Below are 27,020 nucleotides of genomic sequence, written 5' to 3'. Positions count from 1 at the left end.
AAAAACAGTCTTTGGGCTAGAAAGAGAAACAGCAGTTAAGAGTGCTTGTTTTTTCAGAGGATCTGAATTCAGTTTCAGCCCGTGTTGGATGGCTCACAACTGCCTGCAGTTACTTGTGTACACAAACTCTTAACACTCTAACACACATACATATTCTCTCTCTCTCTCTCTCTCTCTCTCTCTCTCTCTCTCACACACACACACACACACACACACACATACACAACTAGACATGCCCTCAAATTGTGTTTTGAATACTTTAAAAATAACATTTCTAGCCTTGTTTTATGTGTGTTTTAAGAATTCTCTTATTTTTAAAATTTGAAAGAACTTCTCCCTCCCTCCCTCCTTCCCCCTTCCTCCTTCTTCCCCCTTCCTCCTTTCCTTTTTCCTTTTCCCTTCCCCTTCCCCCTTTTCCCCTTCCCCTTCCCCCTTTTCCCCTTCCCCTTTCCCTTCCCCTTCTTCTTCTTCCCCTTCTTCCCCTTCCCTTTCCCCTTCTTCTTCCCCTTCCCTTCCCCTTTCCTCCTTCTTCCCCTTCCCCTTTCCCTCCTTCTTCCCCTTCCCCCTTCTTCCCCTTCCTCTTCCCCTTCCCCATTCTTCCCCTTCCCCTTCCCCCTTCTTCCCCTTCCCCCTTCCTTTCCTTTCCCCCTTCTCCTCTTCCCTTTCCCCCCTTCCTCCCCTTCCCCCTTCTTCCCCTTCTCCTTTTCCTTTTTCTTTTCCTTTTCTTTTTCTAAAAGATAGTCTCGATATGTAGTCCTATTGGCCTTTAACTCAGAGATCCTCCTGCTTCTATCTCCTGAATACTATTATTCAAGACTTGCACCACCATGTCTGGCAAGAACTTAAAAAGAAAAAAAAAAAAAATGTTGTGTCAGCACATGCCCCTGAAGGCCAGGTGAGGGTGTTGGATCTCTTGGAACTGGAGTTATAGGAGAGTTGTGAGTTGCCCGAGAAAGGTTTTAGGAACCGAACTCTGGTCCTCTATAGAGCAGTAAGTGCTTTTAACCACTGAGCCATTTTTTCACCCTTAAAAATAACTTTTGGTAGGCTTGTTTTCACCTATTCTTCTGAAACTCCTTGATAAGTCACCCCTCAGAAATAGGCATTTGTGTAATATGTTTCAGTATACAGGGTTTGGGGTGAAAAAGGATGTAAGAGCTTTCTAGATCCTTTGGATAGATTTTCTTTTCCTTAAGATTTGATTAATTTTATGTGTGTATTTGCTTGCAGATATATGTATATACATACCATGTGCATACCTGGAATTGGAGTTATGGATTGTTATGAGAACCATCATGTGTATGGAATTGAATTGGGATCCTCTTCAAGAGCAACAAGTGCTCTTAACTACAGAGCCACCTCTCTAACTCTGAAGTTGCTTTAAAAAAGGTTTTGCTGGCATAACAATATGAGCTAAAGCAGCAGCAGCAGCTGGGCAAATGTTATGTGTTTAAGTGTATTGATAGTTACCCAAAGTAGTATAGATTTTTGACTGTGACCTTTTGTGTTTGCTAATATCCATATAGTAGATAGCTCCATAAATGCATTTCATGCTTTTAAGCTTTTTATTTAAAAAATTAAAAATGCCCTTATAACTTGGCTCAAACATTACACACTACTTTTTTCAATTTGATGTAGGAAGAAGAACCAGAAAAAAATGTAGAGACAGGCTTTGGTCCTTTTCTTTTCTTTTCTTTTCTTTTCTTTTCTTTTCTTTTCTTTTCTTTCTTTCTTTCTTTCTTTCTTTCTTTCTTTCTTTTTATAGTAGTTGTATAACATTCTTTTTGTTTGCTTATTTAAGTTGGATGTTTCTAGACAGTGTCTCATTATGTATCCCTGGTTGGTCTGTAACTTGCTATGTAGGTCATGCTAGCCTTGAACTCAGAGATCCACCTGCCTCTGCCTCCTGAGTGTCACCTCCTGAAGAGGATGTCAAGACCCCTGAAACTGGAGTTATATACAGTTGTTAACTCCCATGTGGATGTTGGGAATTGAACCATGTTATCTGTAAGAACAGCTAGTGATCTTAACAGCTGAGGCATCTCTCCAGCCCCAAGGATACCCGGTCTTATGCAAAAGAAGGAACGTTTAGTTGTTTGGAGTGAATGAAAAGTATATACTTCATGCTAATCTATCTTGTGATGATGATTAATGATAAACTATGGAAAGCTATATCCTGTTAATTTTCTCATTAATATTATTTTCATAAATTTTTATTTAGTTCAGCAAAACATACCAAAGGCTTTTTTATAACTGCGGGGTGGAGGTTATGAAGAATCAGTCTAAGAATATTAGCTGTGGAGGGGACTTTGGAGATCAACTAGACTAACCCTCTTATCTTGTTGATGAGAAAGCTGGCTCAAGAAGTTGTGGGTTGGTCAAGGACATAGTAAGTGAAGGTCCGATTTTTAGAATCTATACTGATTTCAGTACAGTGAAGGTAACTAGTAAAAGTTGAAAGCTTGGACTCTGGAGTCAAACAGACTTGATTTTAAGTCAAGATTCTGCTGCTTATTCCCTGTGGCCCTTGGCAAGTAAATCTGAGTCTGTTTTCTGCTCTGTGCTACTTTGTGGGGTCCTGAGAATGGAGAGATTAATGTAAATGTAGCACAGTGCCAGGCAGGCATTTGATCAGAGCTCAGTAAGTGCTGTCTGGTCTTTCTTTTTCTTTCTTTTTTTTTTTTTTGATTACTCAGAACAGGTCATATGGCTAAGTGATTGTTATCTTTATGAAATAGGATCAATGACCATGCTTTTATATGTCAAAGCCTTTCACTGAAAATTTGAGTTGTTGGTTGATTGGAGTAGGACACTGCTTACTGCAAAATGGTCAAAAATCTTTATCAACTGCTCCCAAATATGGTGCCAACATATATGTCTGTCTGTCTGTCTCCCTCCCTCCTTCCTAAGACAGGGTTTCTCTGTATAGCCTTTGCTGTCCTAGGACTAGCTTTGTAGACCAGGCTGGCCTCAAACCCACAGAGGTCTGCCTGCCTCTGCCTCCACAAAGTTCTGGGATTAAAGGTGTGCATCATTACCACCTGGCTGACATTGCTGTTTTGTTTGTGTATGTGTGTATATATTTTTTAAATTTTAATTTATTTTTAATTATTTTTTATCTATATTTTTGGAGACAAGAGTTACTATATAGCTGTTCTGGAACTTGCTATGTAGACCTAGTTGACCTTGAACTCACAGAGATCTGACTGCCTCTCATGTACTACCATGTCTGGATTCAAGCTTTTTTTGGACCCTTTTATACTCTTAAAAAGTTGAGGATCTTAAAGATCTTTTGTTTATATGTTTTATTATTTATTGATATCTAGAAAGTATATACTGGAAATTATTTCCATTTTATAAATGAATAATTAAAATTTGTGTGCACTTAGGAGTGTATGCATGTACTTATATGTCTATGGAGGCTGTTGGATCACCAAGAATTGGAGTTAATGACAGTTGTGAGCATCCTGATGTGAGTGTTGGGATCCAGATTTAAGTCCTCATAGTTGCAGTAAATACTCTCAATTACTGAGGTCTTTTTAGTTCCTGTTTTACTAATTTAAAAAATGCCATTGGTGGTGGGTGGCGGCAGCAGCTATGGTGACTGCAAAGAAAAAAAAAAAGGATCAACCTAGAAGAAAATTGAGAAAAGTAGCTGTTGATTTTTACATTTTAATTTAGTATAGCTTAATAGAAGATCTACTTCTGTGTTTAATCTGTTTTGGTTGAAGATGAACAATTTACCTTAGATAAGTAGCTAGAAAAGGGTAGTTTCTCATACAATTTTAGATATTTTAATACTATCTAGTATTTGACAGATAATAGGCTTTTAAGACTTATTTTTAAAAATATGTATGTATGTGAGCCTTCTGGAGTTCATGTCCTTGTACATTCATAAGTCCACAGAGGCCACAAGAAGGCATAGGATCCCTTGGAACTGGAATTGTAGGCAGTTGTGAACCAACATGTTAGTATTGGGAACTTAACTTAGATCCTCTGTAATAATGGTCAGTGATCTTAACAGCTGAGCCCATGCATTAGTTTTTTTTTTTTTTTTTAAATATTATTTATTTACAAAATATATACAAAACAGATCAAAGTACAGATACCATCAAAGTCCAGCTTGGTGAACCAGTGGGCTTTATTGATGTTACTTACAGGAGCAGAAATGACTCAGGGACAACTGCATCATCAAAGCCCACCCCAGCACAGGTGACGGTTCACAAAAGCTGGGAACCTAGAGCACATTGCACAACCTATAGATAACTCAGTAGGTTTGATAGTATCCTTTCCAAGTAACTCTTGTCTACACCTCATCTAGGTAGCTCAGCTGGTTTCTGCTACTTTGAGGCAGCTGGTCTGGTCTCAAGAGTTTGCAGCTTTGCTTCTCAGAGAGTCTGCTTTCAATTTTTTTTTTTTTGCTTAATCTGGCGGGGAGGGGCCTAGTGAATCTGGTCAGTTTCAGGGACATCATGAGGCTATTTTGAGTTGTTTACTTTCCCTGTTTAAAGAGCTTCTCCAAAGGATGGAGGAAACTAACATACAATAGCCTAGCATTAGAAAACACTCAGGGGCTGTTATAGTTTTTTTTTTCAGATCAGTATTATCTCTGATACACTATTTACAGAAGACATGTAGACTTCTAATCTGCTTTGTGTATATTGTTTTTTTTTTTTTTTTTTGTTTGTTTTGCTTTGTTTTGTTTTTCGAGACAGGGTTTCTCTGTATAGCATTGGCTGTCCTCGAACTCAGAAGTCCGCCTGCCCCTGCCTCCCAAGTGCTGGGATTAAAGGCTTGCGCCACCACTGCCCGGCTGCTTTGTATATCTGTGGGATAAACCTCACCATGAAGTAACAAAAGTATTTCTGTGTAATAAATGATCACATTGAGGTGTAGAATAGTTAGCTGTACAGATTACTTCAGAGAGATAACAACAAAAGTAGAACTTGGAATTAAATATATTCTGCTCTGTTTTCAGGATCATCTTTTACTTTTTTTACTTAGGCAGTAGATTGAAGGAAATATTTTTTGGATTGTAATGGAATTTTTGCTGTTTTTGAGGAATAGCTGTATGTGGGGACATTTTGGATGGTGGCTTTTTTCTCTGTTAAAAAAACATCAATAACTGAATCCCAAAGCTTTCTTTACATTGACTTTTTTTTTACATTATCTGTCTATCCATCTGTCCATCTCTACATCTCTACTTGTGTATAGATGCTCTTGTGGAAGTCAGAGAACGACATTTGGTAGTTGGTTCTCTCCCGTCACTATGTTGGTTTCAGTGATTGAACTTAGGTTGTCACGTCTGCTTGTATGTACATCCACTGAGCCTTCTCATTGGCTCCTAACACTGATTTCAAAAAAGTTATAAAGGTACTTAATTACTTAGGAAAATTGTTGTAAAATAGTAATTTAAAAAATTTGAGATCTTTTTTCAAAAGTGACAGCATGAAGTATTTGTAAGGAGCATTTTGTAGGCTTATACAGATATTTTTTAGGCCAAGCATTGCCATCTAGTAGCTTTGCCTCTTGATTGAATAATATGGTATATGGTTATAGTCACATTTGAAAGACTATTGTGGTTTACAAAGCTTGAGGAAAAAACTCATTTGTACTGGCAGCCAGCCAGTATTTTATAGGCTACAATTTTCCTTAGAAAAACTGGTGGTTTGTAGCCCCATAATTTGTGGTTGTTCTGAACTTGTAAAAAGAGTACACATATTTAAAAATGACCTTATTTAATATTTTAAGCAATTTATAACTCAGATATTTGTTACATTATAGCATTTATTAAAATAAAAAATTCTGGCCTGACAATCTTTTTTAAGTCAATAATTTATATAGCATGATTAGATCCCCCATCTCTTATTCCCAACAAACCTAAAAATCAAAAACACTTTCAGTAAAGTCACAGGCACAATTAAAGGCAAAAAAGATGTGTCTATATTACTTGGTAAAACCCTTGTAGAATCCCTGAGATTTCATTACATACCCATTGCTTCCTGGATGTGTTGAATTAAGTTGTGCTATGTGGTTTGTTTGGGTTTGTTTAGTGTTCTTCATTTTTAAATCTGTCTTTCTGTTTCTTTTCAAGACGTGTGTGTGTGTGTGTGTGTGTAAAAGTGTGTAAGTAATCCTGGCTGTCCTGGCTCTGTAGACTGGGGGTAGCCTCAAACTCAGAGATACCTGCCTCTGCCTGGCAAGCTGGCATTACACTATAGCCCAGCTGTTTTTGTTCTGCTGCTGTCACTGTTGTCATGTTCCTCCATACAGATGGAAAAGAACACTGAACCTGAAATACATACTTGATACTTATGAAAAACACAATTTTAGGGACTGGAGAGATGGCTCATCGGTTAAGAGAGTTTTGGGTGCTCTTCCAGAGGCTTTGACTCACAACCATCTGTAATGGGATCTGATGTCCTCTTCTGGCACGAAGGTGTGCATGCAGATAAAGTGTTCATATACATAAATAAAACCTAAAAAAAAGGAAAAAAATGCTTCCTTATGTACTTTATTGTAATAGTTTGTGTGTTAAATTTGAGAATAAATCTTTTTGATTTTAGGCTAACTAAATGGGGTATAATATTCTTTTTGTTTGAAAGATTTTGACAAGCTAAAATAATATGTCCATGGAGGTTTCTTTAAGTCTTTTTGTTTGTTGAAGACAGATAAAATTTGTGATTAAGATTTAGCAAAAATATTAGTAGCTAGATCTTTAGAAACTGTTGATAAGGTCAAAGGTCTCTCCCCTTACCAGTATTGTCTAGGCTGATCTTGAACTCCTGGGCCCAGTTCATCAATTTTCAGGGTTTCAGGGATTGCTATTAAAATGTATTGTATATTCTTTAGTTCTGGAGACTACTCAGTCTCAGTCTTGCTTGAACACTGGAATTACTTGAAAGATAGAAAAACCACAGACACTTGAGTTTTGTTTTTCTTGAGGGATTGTAATTTAATGATTTGATATTATGATACCTAAACATTTACAGAGTTTTAGAGGTAATACCAATGTGAATCTGAGAATCCAGTTTATAAGCCTGTTCAAGGGGGGAAATACTTGATTTCAGAGGATATACTATCACCTTTGAAATTTACTAAAGTTTTATTTTTGAGATAGTGTCACATGCTGTTATAGAAGAATAAGTCCATTTTTGTGATGTCATTTTAAGAATGTTACATAAATGGAATCTTTTAGTATAGTGGTTCTCCAGCTATAGGTCCCACCTCCTTTGAGGTCAAACGACCTTTTCACAGGGGTTGCATATCAGATAGCCTGAATATCAGATATTTACATTAGGATTCATAACAGTAGTAAAATTATAGTTATGAAGTAGCAATGGGATAATTTTATTGTGGTCACCACAATATGAGGAACTATATTAAAGGGCACTTCACATTCAAACCACAACAGTAACATCTCTAATTCATAAAATTTATTGGGCTCTGCTGCCTCTACCTCCACTGGAATGTTGAAATGGAACTATACAATTTTGGAATTATATGCAGTTGTATACAAATCGAAATGGAAATATGCATTCTGTTTGTTTTGTTTTTTGAGAAAGGGTTTCTCTGTTCTAGGTACTAGAATATGACGGTGAATAAGATAGACATGATTCCTTCTGTTATTGACCTTAACATTCTAGTGGAGGTAGAGGCAGGAGAGCTCAATAAATATTATGTATTAGTGAGGTTATTCTTGTTGTTGTTTGAAAGGTCCTTTACAGACTCACATATTTGGACACTTGGGTCCCCAACTGGTAGTGCTATTTGTGAAGTTATGGAAAGTTGAACTTTACTCAAGGAAATATATCACTAAGGTCAGGCCTTGAGTGATTATAAAACCTGTCCTCATTTCCTGCATTTTCTCAGCTTCTAGACAACTGATACCATGGGCTGGGCTCACACTCCTGCTGCCATGCCTTCCTTGCTGTGATGGACTGTGTCCCCTTTGGAACTGTAACCCAAATAAACATTTTCTCCTATAAGTTGCTTTTGTCATGGTAGTTTATCACACTAGCAGGCAAGTAATTAAGATAATTACTGTGCTTGTGGCAAAAGTTACAGAAAGATTATGATATGGAAAAAATTTTAAGTGCCTTCTGTAAATGATAAGGAGTTTTGTGTTCAGTATTGATAATGCTGACCAGGAGAAGAACAAATTGAGAGTGAAAAAGTAGAATGTAATTGTTTTGAAAATGAGCTTAGTAATACTTGCTTTGAATTCTTCATAAAGTTACATTCTCTGGGTTCCAGTTTACTTCACCAATTCATTGACTTGATAATATTAAAGAAAATGAAGGATTCCTTAGATTTTAATGTGGCTTGAAAAAAGTAGTATGTGTGTTTATGTATATGTGTGTACATGTACCTACTTACATGTGGAGATCAATATCTTCATCGTTTTTCTTATTTTTTAGAGACTGTTTCTCACTGAATCTGGAACTTATTTTTTCAGCTGAACTGGCTGCCAGTGAGCTTCAGGTATTCATTTGCCTTTCTTCCTCCATGGTGGGGGTGGTAGTGTAGAAGTGTGCCATCACACTTGAGTTTTATGTGAATTCTGGGGAGCTGGATTTAGGTCCTCAAGTTTGTGTGGCAGGCACTTTTATTGACTGACTTACCTTCCCAGCCTCCAGTTAGGGTTTTGATATTTAACACTAAAATGCTTTTATTTAGAAAGCGTCACATAGGACTGGATATAGTCCCAGCACTTGTAAGATTGAGGCAGGGATTGAACTTTCAAAGCTAGCTTGAGATCAGCTTGGGCTATGTAATGAGTTTAAAAACAGCCTGGCTTACCTGGTAAGACCTTATCTCAAAAACTAAAAAACAGGCTGGAGGGAGTCATGGCTCGTTTGTTGCGCTTATAAAGATCCTGAGTTTGTTTCTAGAACTCAAATGATGACCCACATCCATCCATAACTCTACTTCCAGGGAACCTGGACCACCTTCTGGTCACAGGCACCAGGCATACATACATGACTTATTCGTAAATCTAAACAAAAAAGCATCAAGATATAGTATATATATAACTCTGGGTCTAGCATACTGCTGAATTTGGTGTATAGACAACTGGAGTATAAGACTTAGATATTACTTTCAGTTAACTTTTGTGTGAAGAGAAGTCTAAAAGAATAATTGGAGAGACTTTTTGTGGAGGAAGGTTTGAATAGTGAGCAGGACTTGAGGACAAGAGCCAGTCTGAGCAGGAGAGTACTATGTGGAAAAATGGCTGGAAACAAAATGGGCTTTTGGTCAGAAGATCTGGTTTGAGAGAAGACAGTCATTTACTAGTTCTGTAACCTTAGACGTCCCTTGGAGTCCCTTGATGCTTTCTTTTTCTTTCTTTTTAGAAAAGATTTATTTTTATGTATATGAATATTTTGTCCTGGATGTATGTATATTCAGCCATATGAGTGCCTGGTGCCTGAAAAGGCTAGAAGAGAACTTTGGCTACTTTATTAAAATATTTAATAATTCAGATAGTAGTAAATCACATTTTTGTGACTTACTTTTAAAATTGTACATGGTTACTAGTTCATTTTAGGCATGTAGGTGATATATTACTTTTCTTAAAAGAATGGTATAACAGAAAGATGTCATTGGTCTTAGTCATAAGCCATATTCACAAGACATATACTGTTACAAAATGTAAGATGTATGCTATTGGGCCTAAGTTTGTGGTGTGAAGACAAGTAAAGTCAGAATACTTAAATCCGTGAGATTAGATGTAATCTAGGAAAAACACAATAGATGACTTCATACTAAGAAAACGTGTCATGCTGTTTGTTTTTAGAAGCAAAAATGCATAAATATGACTGCCACTGCTGCAGAAATTTTATCAATCAATCAATCAATCAATCATCTATTGAGACAAGGTCTTTTTATGTAACCTCGATGACCTAGACCTTGGAGATACTTGTCTCTGCCTCCCCAATGCTAGGGTCAGAGGTGCCTGTCACCACACTACACTTTTGTTTAAATTTAGAAAAATTACTGTTTTGTGTGTTAGAGTTTGGCCTGCACGTATATTTATGCACTGCTTGGATGCCTAGTGCCCAAGGAGACCAGAAGAGGGAGTCCAGTCCTTTGAAACTGGAGTTATATGTGGTTGTGAACTGCTAAGTAGGTGGGTGTGGAGAATTGAATTCAGGTCCTATAGAAGAGCAGCCAGTGCTCTTTCTCCTTTCCTTCTCTGCCCCCTCCCTCTGCTGGTTAGTTTTAATTATCAACTTGACACAAGGTGGAATCACCTGTGAAGATAATCTTGGGAATTGTCTACTTTGGGTTGGCCTGTGGGTATGTTTGAGATTGCCTTAATTGTTAATTGATAGGACTCATCCCATTGACACCATTCCCTAGGAAAAGGGGTACTGAACTGTTCCAGTAGAGAAACTGAGCTGAGCCCAAGCAAGTGAGCATACGTATATTAATTTCTCCCTGCTCTTAACTATGCATGTAATATAACTGGTTGTTTCAGACACTTGTTACTTGACTATAACCTGGAATTGTAAACTGTTTTATTACAGCAAAAGAAATGAAGCTAGGACAGATTTTTTTTTTTGAGTTTTTATGACAGACATGTATCTTATTGCTTTCCTGTTGTTTATATGTAAATTAATGAAGTTCTATTGATTTTATACATTATGATTTATTGTTAGAGGCAGTGTAAAAATTTCTGAATTTCTTGTGTAGTTTTCTTTCACATCTTTGGATTAATTGGATTTCAACTCTTTTATAAATTCATGTGCATATGTGTGATGCTAGAATACATTTTTGTCTTGAAAACCAGTTCTGAGTTCTAGACAGTCTATATTAAAATTGGGCTTTCCTGCACACTTTTGTTGATTGCTATGATGATTTGATTAAATAGCTAGAACCTACAATATGCTTCTTTTAAGTAGCTGTCTTCTTTTGTTACTGGCAATAGATGGCTTTTAGTTTTTCTCTGGGGAATCTTCATTTAATTGTGTGTCTCCTAGAACACATCACACTATGTCAAGGATAATCTTTGGTAGTATTTTAGTGCTTCACTGACACATGATTAGTTTTGTGAAACTTCAGGATCATGGTAAATTATAATTTTAATAAGAACTGCTTTATATTTACTGAATGTTGGGTGTCATGCATTCTGTTGAGCAGCTTTAAATCAAGTGTTTAAATTTAAACACAGCAGCTCAGTGACGTGTTAGTACTGCTTTTATTTCTGCTTTTGGTGCAGTATCCTTAGCAGTGATAAGAGAGGTTGAATTTCCCTTATAAAGTCATACAGTTAACAATGATGGAGCAGGGATTTGAACCAGAGTTGTTTTGACTTCAGAGCCTGTTTACTTTCTCATCACTAAGCTCTCTCCTCAAATAGTACCTGTTTGGGAAACTGCCAGCATAGGGATTTTATCTTTTATAAGTTTCTGTATGAGGACATTGGAAACCTGCTTCTAGTTGGGATTCTATAGTTATACTCTTCTTACACAGTATGTTACCTGCTTTATTAAAGAGTAAACCCCCTGATTTCAGTGAATTACAATAGCCTAGGACAGGTGTTTCACATTTGCACACGACTCTCCTTTATAAAAGCATTTAGGGACCTAAGCTAATTTGGGGATGCTATCTTCATTGCATTCCCCTGGTTTTTCTTATTGGAAATGTGGGACAAATTTTCTTAGAAGCATTTGAGGTGAACATTGCACAGGATCATTTCTAACTCCATTGCTTAGCACTTAGTATCATTCACTTATAGGATCTTAACGTAAGAAGAGGTCTCTTTGCAGGTGTCATTGACAAGTAATAGAGAGTAGAGTTTGGTGTAAAGGTACTAGTAGTCTATACAAAAGCTATAATAGTTTTAGTACAAATGCTATTTAATCCCAGCACTGGGGAGGCAGAAGTAGGTGTGTTGCTGTGACGTCAAGGCCAGCCTGGTTTCAGAGTGAATTCCGGGGGGCCAGGACTACACAAAGAAGCCCTATTTGTCTTCTCTGTCTCTCTCTCTCTCTCTCTCTCTCTCTCTCTCTATATTTATTTAATTTATTTACATGAGTACACTGTTGCTGTCTTCAGATACAGCAGTGGAGGGCATCAGATCCTATTACAGATGGTTGCGAGCTACCATGTGGTTGCTGGGAATTGAACTCAGGACCTCTGGAAGAGCAGTCAGTGAGTGCTCTTAACCGTTGAGTACCATCTCTCCAGCTCCAAGAAATCCTGTCTTAAAAACAACAAATAAAACAAACAATTGCTAGAACAGTTCTGCTCTACTTTGTAAAGTATTTTTGTATACATTGAACTCTAGATTCTTGCTACAGTCCTTTCAGTCAAGTAAGCAGATAAGTAGGTGATAGAATTCCTACTGCACACAAGACAACTGAGATTCAAATATGAAACAGGAAACTACCTGGGAAAGTTGTAAAGCCAGAACAGTCTATATGACATCTTTGTGGGGTTTTGTTTTGCCAGAAAGTTATGTGCAACAATTTTTATACTTACTTGCTGTGGTCTCCCCTTTTATATTGTTACTATATGGCTCACTTACTGATCTTATTTTAAAGATTCAGAAAGTATTTTAGGAATTTGCATTGTCTTATAGTCATCATTACATTCATAAATGAGACAATTCTTTAGATATGTCAGCTAATGGAATACTTGGACTCCTTAGAAATTACACTTTATAGCCTTGCTTCCAGGAGATAAAATGCACATAAATTAAGGAAATATAGAAATAAATATAGGAAATATGAGATAGAAGTAATAGAACAGTAATGCTTTCTTTTAATGTATATGTCTCCTTTTTCTTCCTTTCTTGGGAAATATGTTTGAACAGTTACACTTTGTATAAATGTGTCTCTTCCTTTCTTGCTTGAATTTGTTTCTGTCTCACACTGTTGCCTAAGCTTACCTGGAACTCACAGTGTAGCCTATGCTGTCTTTGTTTGTTTGATTTTATTTTTTGTTGTTGTTGTTGTTTTTTTTTGTTTGTTTGTTTTTTTAAAAGACCTTGCCTTAATCCCTTTCCTCTTCTACTACTGCTACTTCCTCTTCCTCTTCTTCTAAAAAGATTTATTTATTTATTTATTTATTTATTTATTTCATGTACATGAGTACACTGTCACTGTCTTCAGACACACCAGAAGAAGGCATCAGATCCCATTACAGATGGTTGTGGGCCACCATCTGGATGATGGGAATTGAACTTGGGACCTCTGGAAGAGCAGTCGGTGCTCTTAACCCCTGAGCCATCTCTCCAGCCCCCCATGCTGTCTTTGACTCTAGATGATCTTCTCAAGTTCTGATTTACAGACATGAGCCATTGGTTCTTAGTAAATGTATTCCTTGTGAAATACAGTGTTTATCTGGATAGTTTTAACCCTATTTTATTTTATTTTTTGAGACAGTTTGGCTATGTAGATCAGGCAGGCTTTAAACTCACAGAGATGTACCTGCCTCTGCCTTTCAAATGCTACAATTAAAGTTGTGTGCCAGCAAACACGGGTTTTTAAAAATGTCTTTGAGACAGTGTCTTTGCTATGTAGTCCAGGTTGGCCTTGAACTAGTAGTGATCCTCCTGTTTCAGCCTTCTGGGTGCTTAGATAATGCAGTTTTGGTAATGTGAACTAGGTATTGGAAGCTCTGTGGTTGTTGAAGAATGTTAAGCCTTTGAACAGGTGGATTATTGATTAGATAATAATATGGAAACTTCAGGGTATCCTTTACCCCTTTTTTGAGGCAAGTCCTCACTGTGTTGCCATGGCCTGGAACTTGTCATGTAGATCAGGCAGGCAGCCCCCAAACACAAAGAGATCTGCCTGCCTCTGCCTCCCGAGTGCTGGGATTAAAGACGCCACCATGCCTGTATATTTCATTTTAACATACCAAACTTTGCAAGCTTATTTTTTTTTCTTTTAAATATTTTTTGATTATTTTTTCTTGGAATCCTATCTTGTTAGAGATTCTTTAATTTATTCAGAAAAGATGACTTTATTGTAGCTGAATTTTAATAGAATCATAATTCTATTTTTTGTTGTATGTAAAGTACCCTTTAGCCTTAGTTTTGCTATTAATGGGAATAGATCAGAGAAACAAATACCATCTTCATTCTCCATGCCAATGTGCTCTTCAAGATCAACCCCAGGGCTTTGTTGCATGTTTGGCCTGCTACTGAGTTATAACCAAATCCACAGAACTGTTCTTTTTATACCTGATTATTTGACCTATAATCTTTAGGGTAACAGTGTACTCTAATGAAGATGTGTTAGTTTTTGCTTTTTGTTTGATAGGTTTTCAATAAATTAGTAGGTTATATCATAAATTTTCTGAAACTTGAGGTTTGCATCATTCAGGCTAGCATTCTTTGGACGGTTTGGCAAGAATATAGTTACTCAAGTATTATGTAGCTTGTTATTTTAACATAAACATACTGAATAAAAAGTAAAACTAGATTAAAGAAAACTTATATAAAATTTGTCCTACCATTGGCTAGGAATAGTACGTTCTGTCATTGCCTTTTTAGTTGCCTGAAATAACCTTTAAGTCATTTTAATAAAGCTCAGCTATTATTAGTTACAACGTCATTTGAATCCTGGCCATAATGTGATTTCCTATATTCACCTGTATTAATAACATGAATGTCTAGTAAAAATAAAAATTAAGTCATTAAGTAGATGCAAAACATTTGCTTAGATGAGGTTAGTACTTGGCATAATATTAATCGCCTGATGAAAAGGGGAGGAAAGTGTTAAGTACAAACTAGGGTAGGCTAGGGCAATTGGTTGACGGAACAAGAATGTTTTGCTCTGCAAACATAAGGATCGTAGCACAAATGACCAGTCCCATGTAAAATGGTGAAATGGTGGACATTGCTGTGTGTGCCTGTAACCCCAGCATTGGGGTGCGGGGAGGGGTAAGCAGACAGAACCTGAGAACTTGCTGGCCAGTCAGCCTAGGTGCCAACTTTTCCAGTTTAGTGAGAGACCTTGTCTGAAGACAATAAGACAGAGAGTAGGACACCAATGCTCTGTCCTCATCTCTGCATGTGATATGTAGGCATCTGCACATTCATGTACTTGTATCACATATAGCAGTTCCCTCCCTACGAACAAAACAAACAAACCCACTAAAAAACAAGTGCAGACAACCAAAAGAGCATTGGATGAGCCTAGGATTTGAGCATTTTTTTTTTTTTTTTTTTTTTTTTTTTTTAAGAAATGTTGTTTTAGGCTTTTTGACCAGTTTTAGAAGTCTCTGGTTATGTCTGTTTTGCCTTGTGAAGAAAATTAATAGCATCAAGGTCTTCAGGCCTGAAGGTCTCTTTTGGTTGTTTTTATGAATAGTTATAATAGAAGACTGATTAGGATTATTCTTTGTAAAACTAGTTTTAAAGGAGGCATGAAATTGGAATTATTTAGTTTTATTTTTATTTGTACTTCACTATTGTCTTTTTCTTTGTTTGCTTGTTTATTTGAGACAGCCTCACTCTGTAGCCCTGACTGGTCTGGAATTTGCTGTGTAGCCCAAGCTGGCCTCAAACTCACTTGACTTAATAGAGATTGACCCACCTCTACTGCCTGTATGCTAGGATTAAACAAACCATGATTGCTTCATGGTGTCACTTTAAAAGAAGCAACTAAATGAGAAAAGCAGAGACAGCACTTTGAAAACCTACTGACCAAAGAAAAGAAGCCATTTAACTATACTAGTTGATTTTTTTTTTTTTTTTGAATTTTCATTGTATGGGTGAGGGTCATATATATAATCTGTTAGCCAGAGTGCATATATTTATATAAATTGTTTCTGTATAAATCAATGCAATGTATTACTGTTACAATTCTTCCTGATTTTGTTATGAAAATCTTAGACATTCAAAAAGCTGGAATAATTATACATTCTACAATCAATACATCAATTCTAGTGCTAATTTTTCCTTTTCTTTCTTTTCTTCCTTTTCTTCTTTCTGTCTTTCTTTCTTTCTTTCTTTCTTTCTTTCTTTCTTTCTTTCTTTCTTTCTTTCTTTAATTTTTTCTTGGTTTTTCGAGACAGGGTTTCTCTGTATAGCCCTGGCTGTCCTGGAACTCACTCTGTAGACCAAGCTGTCCTCGAACTCAGAAATACGCCTGCCTCTGCCTTCCAAGTGCTGGGATTAAAGGCGTGCACCACCACCACCCGGCTCCTTTTATTTCTTTTCTCTTTTGTCTGTCTGTCTGTCTGTCTGTCTGTCTGTCTGTCTGTCTCTTTTAGACAGGGTTTCTTTGTAGAATAGCCCTGGCTATCCTAGACTTGCTTTGTAGACCAGGCTGGCCTCAAATTTACTGAGATTTGCCTGCCTCTGCCTCCCCAGTGTTGGAATTAATGGCAAGTGCCACCATGCCTGGCAAAGTCTTATTTCTTTTTACATTCTATTTTATATTCTGTTCATAGTACATTTTATATTCATCTATTTTGATGAATTTAAAAATTAATTTTGGCTGGCGGTGGTGAATGCCTTTAATCTCAGTACTCAGGAGGCAGAGGCAGGTGGATCTCTGTGAATTTGAGGCCAGCTTGGTATACAGAGATAGTTTCAGAACATCCAGGGCTATGCAGGGAAACCTTGTTTTGAAAAACAAAACAATTTTATTTTTCATAGCATTTCATTATTCTTGTTTTCTGTTTTAGATTTGTATTATGTCTATGACTGTTTTGCCCGAATATATGTATATGTGTTATGCATGTGCCTGGTGCTTGTGGAGGAATGTGGTATATAGAAGAATAGAAGAATGTGGTATATCCCTGAAACTGGATTTGCCTGTGGTTGTAAATGACCACATGAGTTCTAGAAACCCAACCTGGGTCCTCTGTAAGAGTAACAAATTCTCTTAAACATTGAGCCATCTCTCCAGCTCCTCATTTCATCATTCTTTCAATTAAAGAACAGTATGTTTTTATACATTTTTGTAAAAATTTATATGTAAAATGCACAGTTCTTAGTATGTCTTAGTAGTTCTTAGTGATGATCATTAAGCACCTGGTGTTTTTAAGGGTCTGCTAGTCCTGAAGATGAAGACATGAATAAGACACTGCCTACCTTCATGGTGCTAGTAGGAAAGAGACACAGGAAAGAAAGTTTAGTACAATACCATTTGGAACTTCTAGCTGTGAGTAATAGAAATAGAAGTCTTGCTTACAGGTATCATAGGCAGGAATTTGGAGAGGCTTAGGTAAAACTAAAGCAACAGTCCAAAGGCCTTTAATATTGTGTTTTCTTAAACCGTTTTCACTCTGCCCACCCATGATGGATCTATTTTTTTTTTTTTTGAAGACCTGCCTGCTTTTTCTTTCCAGTAAAAATGTGACTGTTCTCACAGCCTTTATTTTTGTCTTAACATTTCTCAGCCATACAGATATACTAAGTTTCTATTTTAATTTAACATATCTGTGAGGCAGACCTTGATTGGCTCAGTCCTTCCTCAATAATTCTTGAGCACAGGATTTTGCAATCAGTATCTCCTGATGGAAGCTTGGTTTTATGGTTTTAAGGTGTCTTTGTGTTGGAGAAGGATAAAAGAGACTATTCTTAGAATAAGTATTTGTGTGTGGGCTGTTTTAAGCTCAGTAGACATTGAAAACCATTTCTAGCTACAAGTGTGATAATTTTCTAGATATGACCAGGGTATAGGAATAGCATAGAAAGGAAGGAGATGAGTCATTATTTTGATCTTTTCTCCAGACAGGATTTTCCCACATAAATGGGTAATTTTTCTTATGTTAAAACAATTGACCTCTGGGGCTGGAGAGATGGCTCAGTGGTTAAGAGCACTGGCTGCTCTTCCAGAGGTCATGAGTTCAATTCCCAGTAACTAAATGGTGGCTCACAACCATCGGGAATGGGATCTGATGTCCTCTTCTGGTGTGTCTGAAGACAGCTACTGTGTACTCATATACATAAAGTAAATAAGTAATTATTAAAAATCAAAACAAAGAAAAAAAACATCCACAATTGACCTCATTTTGACATTTAAGGTACCATTTTTCTTTCTCTTCCCTCTAGTCCTCTTTTCTCTTTCTTTTTTCAAGATAGGGCTTCACTATGTAGCCTGTGGGCTGGCCTGTGCTGTGTAGTTCAGGCTGGCCTCTAAGTCAAGAGATTTGCCTGTTTCCTAAGTGCTGAGATTAAAGGAATGAACCATCACACCCAGATTTTTGCCCTCTTTCATAATAAAAGAGGGCACTTGACCAGGTTGGCTCTGGGATTTCAAAAGCTCAAGGCAGGCCTAGGGTCACTTTTCTTACTGCCCAAGGATCAGTGTGTGGAACTCTTAGCTACCTTGCCTGCCTGCTTGTTGCCATGCAGATAATGAGGATAATGTTCTAAACCACTTCAGACTGTAAGCAAGTCCCAATTAAATGCGTTCTTAGTGTTGTGGTCATTGCGACTCTTCACAGCAATAGAACACTGGCTAAGACATCATATAAATATAATTCAAGGGTATGATTCTGTGCTTAATTATATTTCACCCTTGTACGTCCATTACCACTGATTCTGGAACATTTTTATTACCCCTTATAAAACCCCAAGCAGTTTCTGTTTCCTCTCCAGACTCTGGAAATCACTGATTGACTTGTCACATCTGTAAGATTTACCTGTTTCGATGATTTTAAATAAGTGGAGTCATGTAATACATGGTGTTGTGTTATAGAATTGCGGCTTGTCCAGACAGATCATACCAGGCCAGCACAGTTCCACAGGAGAGGTTTATTGTTGGGGAAAAGAACGAAAGGTGGGGTGACAGAGGACGGAGGAGACAGAGAGAGGTCAGGGGGTGTCTGCCTCTGCCTTTTATTTGGGCTGTGATGTAACCGCGCATACCACTGGCGCAGGTAAAGGTGGGCCGGTGGACCAGGTGGATGCAGGTAATATATGGCAATTGCCATGGCAACAGATGCACAGGTCTCTCTTGCCTATGGGTGACGTCACCGTCATTGTTGGATTTGGAGGTGACCTGCGACCGTAAAGCCATTCCTGGACTATAAAGCCAGTTCCTGATGCCAACACATGGTCTTTATGTCTGGTTTCTTTGCCTAATTTTGTTTTTGTTTAATGTTCTTGTACTAAAGAAGGAAAGGATTAGTTTTGACTTACAGTTTCATGTTGGTATAGTCCATCTTTGTAGGGAAGATAGAACAGAAGGGAGGGTAGTAGTAAGTTGGCAGGCCTTAGCACATTGTATCCATACTCAGGAAACAGAGTAAACAGAAAGTGAGACCAGACTATAAAACATTAAGGCCTTGCCTCCAGTGGCTGGTTTCTTCCAGCAAGACTTTACTTCCTAAAGGTTTCAGACCCTTTCCAAGCAGAGCCATCAGCTGGTGACCAAGTGTTCAAGCTTGATCTTATGAAAGGCATTATTACATTCAAACCTTAGAGGTTTTCAGGTACATTCATATTACATACATGTTGTCAACCCTTTGTTATTTTTTATGACCAGGTAATAATATTGTATAGATATGCCACATTTTGCTTATCTGTTCATTAGTTGATGACATTAGACTTGTTTCCATGTTTTGGCTATTATGAAAAATATTATGTTTAATTTTAAGTTTTAACTTTCTTGGATCTTTGAGACAGGGTTTCTCTGTGTAGCCCTGGCTGTCCAGGAACTTATTCTGTATACCATACTGGCCTTGAATTCAGATGCACCTACCTTTGTCTTCTCAGTGTTTGGATTAAAGGCACGTACTGCCACCCAACAATTTTTTGAACATATTTTAAAAATGTATATGAGTCTATACTTTACAGTAGAATTGCTCAGTCACATAAATTGTATTTGCTGTTTTGAAGAACTTTATTTAATCTGTTTTGCAGAAATGATTGCATGATTTCATAGTTTCATTGGCCTGGACTACTTCAGAGTTTCTCCATCATGTTCTTAAGCCCATTTATTTTATTTTATTTATTTATTTTTTAACTCAAAACACTTTATCAGTATTTGTATATACATATATACTTATACATATATACATATATATGTATATACATATATACTTATACATGTATACATATGTACATATATGAACAATAATTAAATAAGATGTATTTGAAAAGTATGGGGGGTTGGGAAGAGTGGGAAGAAGAGAAAGGGAAAAATTATGTAAATACAGAACTCATATATGAAATTCTCAAAAAGGAATCCAGTTTTTTAAAATGTTCAACAGATTAACTAGCATTTTACAATATGAAAATAAATATGACCTATAATTATGTTGAAGGACATTTTAACTCACTACAAACTTTGAAGTTTAAAATGAAATCAATAAAAATTATTTTACCCAGCATACTAACAAAAACCACAATAACGTTTTATAATTCGAAGTATTTCTGAGAACAAGAAAATGGATTGTCAGAAGCTAAGTCAGCAGAGCCAGGGGGACACTGTGTGTTCTTTCTTTCTTTTTTTTAAGCCCATTCGTATCAGGGCTTTTCTGCTTTTGAACTGAAAGTACCCTAGACAAGGTCATGAGTAATGCCAGCATGCCTACATTTAGTAGTCAGTTTTCAGTCATTTGGTTTCATGTAAAAACAGCAGTTGGCAGTTGAGTACTCTCATACCTCCTTAAGTACTCTTGGCTTTCAGGATGATGTGTTGTCTACTTTCTGTCATCCTACTTTTTATTTTATTGACAAATTCTTATCAGTTTCTTTTTCCTTTGTTGTTTCACATGTTTCTTTTTTCATTTTATAACTTCAAAGCTTATTGAGGACATCTAGACTTGTATGTCTTCAAAAACTGCATTTACTTTGGCTTATAAGTTAGTATCACTTGCTGAGATATTTCAGCTGGAGAGTGTTTATTCAAAGTCATGTATTCAACTGTTTAATCACTAGGATGTCTAATATACATTTAGAGTGGAACATGGTTGCAAATCAATCTTTTCCAAAAAATGATTGCATAATTTTATAGTCCCATAGACAATGTGTGACCTTTCTGGTTCAGATTTTCATTAAAAATATGCTCTACTCATGGGTCTTATGCCTGATGAAGGCAGTGCTATCCACTAGTTGTTCGTATAAACATAATTCTTCTCGAATCCTATATCCAATCTTCTAGGACATCCTGTGGTCTTACCTTCAAAATGTTTGCTAAGTTATAACAGTTCTTGCTGAGCCATCCACCACAGCTTATTTATTTTCTGAGATCTTGCTTTGCTTTACTGTCCAGGCTAGGCATGAACAACTTCTTTTCCTCCTACCTCCTCATTCCTAGGCTACTATGCTGTACTTGAATTAGCTTTTTAATCACTACCTGGATTTTGGCTCTGCTTCATTAAGATTGGGGATTCAGATATGACCACCCAAAGAAATGGTAGAGTGTTCACCACAAATTGCAGAGGCAGTTGTGACTAGTGGAAATAATCTCTTAATTTACTAGGTGCTTCCAATTAGCATAGAAATGCTAGTTTACTTCCCTGCTGTCCTCTTTCTGACCTGTCTTTTGTAAGATACATTTAACATTTTGTTAACATATTTAGTTTTTTTGTATTTTGGTTGTGTGCCAGAGAGCACATGCTGATAAATGTACCACAACCCACATGTGGAGGTCAGGGTACCACTTGCAGGATTCAGTCCTCTCTTTCCACCTAAGGGATCCTAGGGATAGAATTTTAGCCCTAGGTCATCTCATTGGACTCTAAATAAATTTAATAATATCCAAAATCAAAGTCATATAAGTTTTTTCTGCTTATTTCCACCAAATAGTGTAAAAGTATGTGTGCCTATATGTGTAGAGGTCAGTGGACAGATTGTAACGGTTTCTCCATCTACCATGTGGCTTCTGAGGATTGAACTTAGTGATAAGTAAGCACTTTTACGTGAGGAGACATTTTTCTGGCCCATGCTTTAAAAGCCTTTTTGAATATGAGAATTAGGGCTTTTGAGAAGTTGGCTTTCTGGATTTCAGCATTTGTTATTTTGCCATTATGACTTCTAGAATTTTAAACATCAGATTTTGGTGTTATGAGATTTCAGCATTTGGATTAAGGCATTTGTGATTATAATTTTTAAGAGTGTGTTTTGTGGATTATGACCAATAATGGTCTGGTTTATCTCTTTGTGAAGCTAAGTGAAATACATACAAGTGGTATGGTAATGTTTACATTTTTCTGAAAGATTGAAAAATTGAAAATAAAAAGGAAAAAATTATGAATAAAATGTATGAACTATCTTCTAAAGTTAATTAATTCAACTTCTCATTTTATATATGGGGAAGCCAAGGTCTATGGAGATGAAACTTGTTATATACAAATGATTACTGAGGATGTAACATGTTACTATTTTCACTTGATGCTGCCCATGGAGACTTAGGTGGCAGTATATAGGACACAGGCAAAGGGATAGAGAGGGATTCAGGGAAGAGGAACTCATTGGAGTTGTAGAAGGAGATGCCTCTCACTGTAGCACATTTTATGTAGGTCACAGCTACGCAGTCCACATGGGAGGAGATGATCTGACCCCCCAAAAAAGGATGGAAAGACCAAAGACCCAAAATGTTACTTAGTTACTCATCATCCTTTTGATGTCTTTTTCTTCCTCTAACCTACTCATCATCATTCTGTTTTTTAATTTTTTTTGTCACTTGATTATTTTGTTTTCCCTTCAAAAAAGAACTTGCTATCATTGAAATATTCTTTTTAGAACTAAGAAGACCTGACTTCATGTCTTGGCCTTGTCTGCTAGCTGCACAAGTTGGATTAGGCACTTAATCCCACTAAATTTTGACCTTTTGGACTTTAAAAGTTACAATTTTCTAGTAAGAGGATAGACATTGTAACACCTTCCCCACCCTACAACACCCACCCATGGGAGTGGGTGAGTGGGTGGGTCAGGGAATGTGGTTTCTCCTTTCTTTGAAGTTTTTAAGGTTTTTCTGAAAAATACAGTTTTACATTTTTGACTTTATTAGAATATTAGTTGATATGCCATTTAAAATTTGGACAGCATATAGATTATTTTTTTTTAAAATAACTCTATAGTGCCATCTTAAAAAAAAAAAACTTTATTTATTTAATGTAGGAGTGCTTTGCTGCATATATATCACCTGCCTGAAGAGGGCATCATATCCCCCTATAGATGGTTGTGAGCCACCATGTGGTTGCTTAGAATTGAACTCATGACCTCTGGAAGAGCAACCAGTGCTCTTAACCACTGAGCTGTCTCACCAGCCCGTATTATAGATTATTTTATAGTAATTGCTCTCTTCTTATAGCCTATTTTAGTTGTATAATTATCTGTTCAATATTTAACATAAAAAGTTTAAATATTAGACATGCCGTAATATTAAAACCTAATATTTGAATTTATTCAGAAACATAGTTCTTAGCTCCTTTTGTTTTTGGTCTGAATTCCTTTTTTTATTTTATTATTTTTATTTATTTATTTTTTGTTTTTATTTTTTTTGGTCTGATTCCTAAGGCCACCTGTTCTTTTTTCTTTTTCTCCTTTTGTCTCTGTCTCTGTCTCTGTCTCTGTCTCTGTCTCTGTCTCTGTCTCTCTCTCTCTCTCTCTCTCTCTGTCTGTCTCTGTCTCTCTTTCTTTCTCTCTCTCTTTGATTTTTTTGAGAAAGTCTCATGTAACCCAGGCTGGCCTGAACTAAATATGTAGTTAGTTGAGGTTGATCTGGCCCTTCTGATTCTCCTGTCCTGATTCAAGCAAGCTACCACACCTAGTTGCCTTCCTTTTCTTCATGTGTGTGTGTATGTATGTATATGTATGTATGTATGTATATTTATATGTGTGTGTATATTTGCATACATATGGTCCATATACAAATAAGCAGGCAAATGTACATATACATATAAAAAAATTAAAATATTTTTTTGAGACAGGGTTTTTTTTTTTTTCTGTGTAACCCTGGCTGTCCTGGAACTTGCTATGTAGACTAGTCTGTCTTTGAACTCAGAAATCTGCCTGCCTCTGCCTCCCCAGTGCTGGGATTAAAGACATGTAATAACTTTGTGTATATGTATATTTATCTGCTTATTTGAATATGGACCATATATATGCAAGTGCCTATGGAGGCCAAAAGTTAGGTCCTCTGAAATTGGGTTTATAGACAGTTGTGAACTGTTGATGTTGGTGCTGGAAACTGAACCCATGTCCTCTGCAGTATCAGCAAGTATTCTTAATTCTTGAGCTATCTCTCCAACCCCTATATTCATGTTAAGTGCATTGAAAATACCATTCTTCTGTTTTCTGGCTTCACTATTAAGAGCTGTCAATCGATCTCATAGTTGAAGGCAATTTTTAGAAAACATTTTTTAATAATCTCATGACACATACATTTAATTTTTCTGTAAATAAGGATTGAAACTCAGTATTACTTGCTACTGTCAAATAGCTAGAAGATAGTAGATTCAAATCTAGGTCTATATCACACATTTTCTACCCACATACTTTTCTGTCCATGTACACATTACTGATATTTATTAATGTTATATTTATGTACTGAGTTGGATTCTATATTTTTTATGCTGACATTTACTTATGGTTCTCAATTTATAGTTTGGAGAAAAGCATGTTTTTTGAATATAAGGAAGGATATCATTAATAGCTAAAATAGTTGTAGATTCTAAAGATTTTGCAAAGTTTTTTTTTTTTTTTTTTTTTTTTTTGTTTTTCGAGACAGGGTTTCTCTGTGTAGTTCTGGCTGTCCTGGAACTCACTCTGTAGACCAACCTGGCCTCGAACTCAGAAATCTGCCTGCCTCTGCCTCCGAAGTGCTGGGATTAAAGGCATGCGCCACCACCGCACAGCAAAGATTTTCATATTTGGAGTTTTAACTAGAGACTTTGTGAAGGTAATAGGATTTGCTTTGAACCTTCAAGTTTGAAATTAAAATTTAGAAGTTGTTTTAGTCAGAAGTAGATGACATGAAGAAGTATTTAGAGGACTGAGTGATAAGAGTTGAGAGATTGGCAGCAAGATTGGTTACTTTGGTATTGGTTTATAAATACTGTACTGAAAATAATATTGTCTGCAGAAGTGGTTTGTTAGGAAGAACTTTGGATCTCTATGATTAATGGAATGGGAGTTCTTCAAGAGTTGTTTGGAAGTGGAGCGATAACAGTGTCTATTTAGAAGGTTAGAGACTGGTATAGATATATAGATCATATATATATATATGTGTATATATATATACACACACACACACACACACACACACACACACACATATATATATATATATATATATATATATATATGAATTTTTTTTTTGACATGGATTCTCTGTGTCTTCCTGGCTGTTCTGACACTTGTTCTGTAGACCATGCCGGCCTCAAGATCTGCCTGCCTCTGCCTCCCACCACCACTCAGCTTAACAAAACATTTTAAAAATAGGTTTATTTAGGGGGCTGCAGAGATGACTTATTTAGAGTGAGATGAGCTGTTAAGAGTGAGTGTTATTCTTGTTGAGGACCTGAGTTTGTTTCTTAGCACTCATGCTAGATGGCTAACAACCTGTAACTCCAGATCCAGAGGGCTCTGATGTCTCTGGCCTTTGCAGGTGCCTGCATTCAAATGCATATACATTTCTACCTACACACACAAAATTAAAAGTAAAAATCTAAACATTTTCAAAAAGTTTTTTTAAAAATGTGAATCTCTGTTTAAGTGTATTTGTGAACAAAGTGGCATGTGGATGGGTGCTCATGCAGGCCAGAAGAGGGCAGTGGATTCCCTGGAGTTGAAATTATAAGGATTTGTGAGCTGCCCAACATGGGTACTGGGAACTGAACTTGGGTCCTTTGCAAGAGTAGGAGGCGCTCTTAAATGTTGAACTCTCCAACAGAACTAACTTACTTACTTTCTTTCTTTCTTTCTTTCTTTCTTTCTTTCTTTCTTTCTTTCTTTCTCTCCTTCCTTCCTCCCTCCCTCCCTCCCTCCCTTCCTTCCTTCCTTCCTTCCTTTTTTTTTTTTTAAATATTTATTTTATGTGAATACACTGTAACTGCATTCAGATACTTCAGAAGAAGTCATCGGATCCCATTACAGATGGTTGTGAGCCACCATGTGGTTGCTGGGAATTGAACTCAGGACCTCTGGAAGAGCAGCCAGTGTTCTTAACCACTGAGCTACCTCTCCAAATTATGACTTTGCCACTTTCTTACTTATATTGTGGGTAATTACTTTAAAAAAAAAAAAAAACTTATCTGGGATTTTTGACTAGTTAAGAACTAGTAACCTTGTCTCAGCCTCACACATTTTGGGATTATAGGTGGTTATGTTCTACCATACTTGTCTGTTGTGGATAATTTAGTCTATCTAGTCTTATCTCCTCTTCTTCCTCTTCCTGTTCCCTCCTTCTCCCCCTCCTCCTCCTCCTCCTCCTCCTCCTCCTCCTCCTCCTCCTCTCTCTCTCTGTGTATGTGTGTGTATATAAATAAATAAATAAATATATATATATAAAATATAAATTTTTTGGGGGGGGGTGTTAGTAAACTGGTGCCTATGGAACCAGAAGAGGGCACCAGATCTCTGGAGCTGGAATTACAGGTAATTGTGAACTGCCTGATAGGATTATGGGAACTGAATTTAGGTCCTCTGAAGATCAGTAACTAGTACTCTTAAAACCACTGGGCCATCTCTCTAAATCCCAGTATCCTTATAAAAATCTCCGAGTTTGGGTCTGTGAACTATAATTAAAAGTTCTCATTAATTTTGTGAAGATTAATGTGTGCACTGTGTTTACAATAATGCCAAGTACATAGTAAACAAATAGTTCTATTATTGTAATTAAATGCTCTTTAATATTTATTCCAGTGCCTACAACATGGAAAATCACAATTCTAGTCACTAGCAAAATGTATATAGGATACATATTTTTAACAAAATTTTATTTTCATATCTTTGTACCTAATTGGAAGTATAATACCATGAAGGTATATTAACTGTAAATAATAATGTGATTTATTTAGAGTCTTTCCATACCACATTGACATATTTTTTCTTTTTTTAAATTATTATTTTATGTGCATCGCTGTTTTGCCTGCCC

The 27,020-nt window shown here is 36.6% G+C and overlaps 1 protein-coding gene across 3 annotated transcripts in view; it reads left to right on the top strand.

Annotated features, from left to right (window-relative positions):
* Positions 1–27,020, top strand: part of Strbp (spermatid perinuclear RNA binding protein) — a 133,304-nt gene that overhangs the window by 6,285 nt on the left and 99,999 nt on the right. The window contains exons 1-2 of one of the 3 annotated variants that reach the window (XR_013108550.1): positions 6,329–6,439; positions 8,421–8,484. The exons of 1 other annotated variant lie outside the window; for it this stretch is intronic. The gene's annotated coding sequence lies outside the window, so the exon portion shown is untranslated. Of the gene's footprint in view, positions 1–6,328; positions 6,440–8,420; positions 8,485–27,020 lie in introns of those variants that run through there. One more of the 3 variants, XM_034494785.2, reaches the window with a different exon arrangement.

Source organism: Arvicanthis niloticus, chromosome 2, assembly GCF_011762505.2.
Source record: "Arvicanthis niloticus isolate mArvNil1 chromosome 2, mArvNil1.pat.X, whole genome shotgun sequence".
NCBI classification, from domain to species: domain Eukaryota; kingdom Metazoa; phylum Chordata; class Mammalia; order Rodentia; family Muridae; genus Arvicanthis; species Arvicanthis niloticus.
Note: the sequence above shows the minus strand (reverse complement) of the source record. Positions and strands in the feature narration are given on the sequence as shown.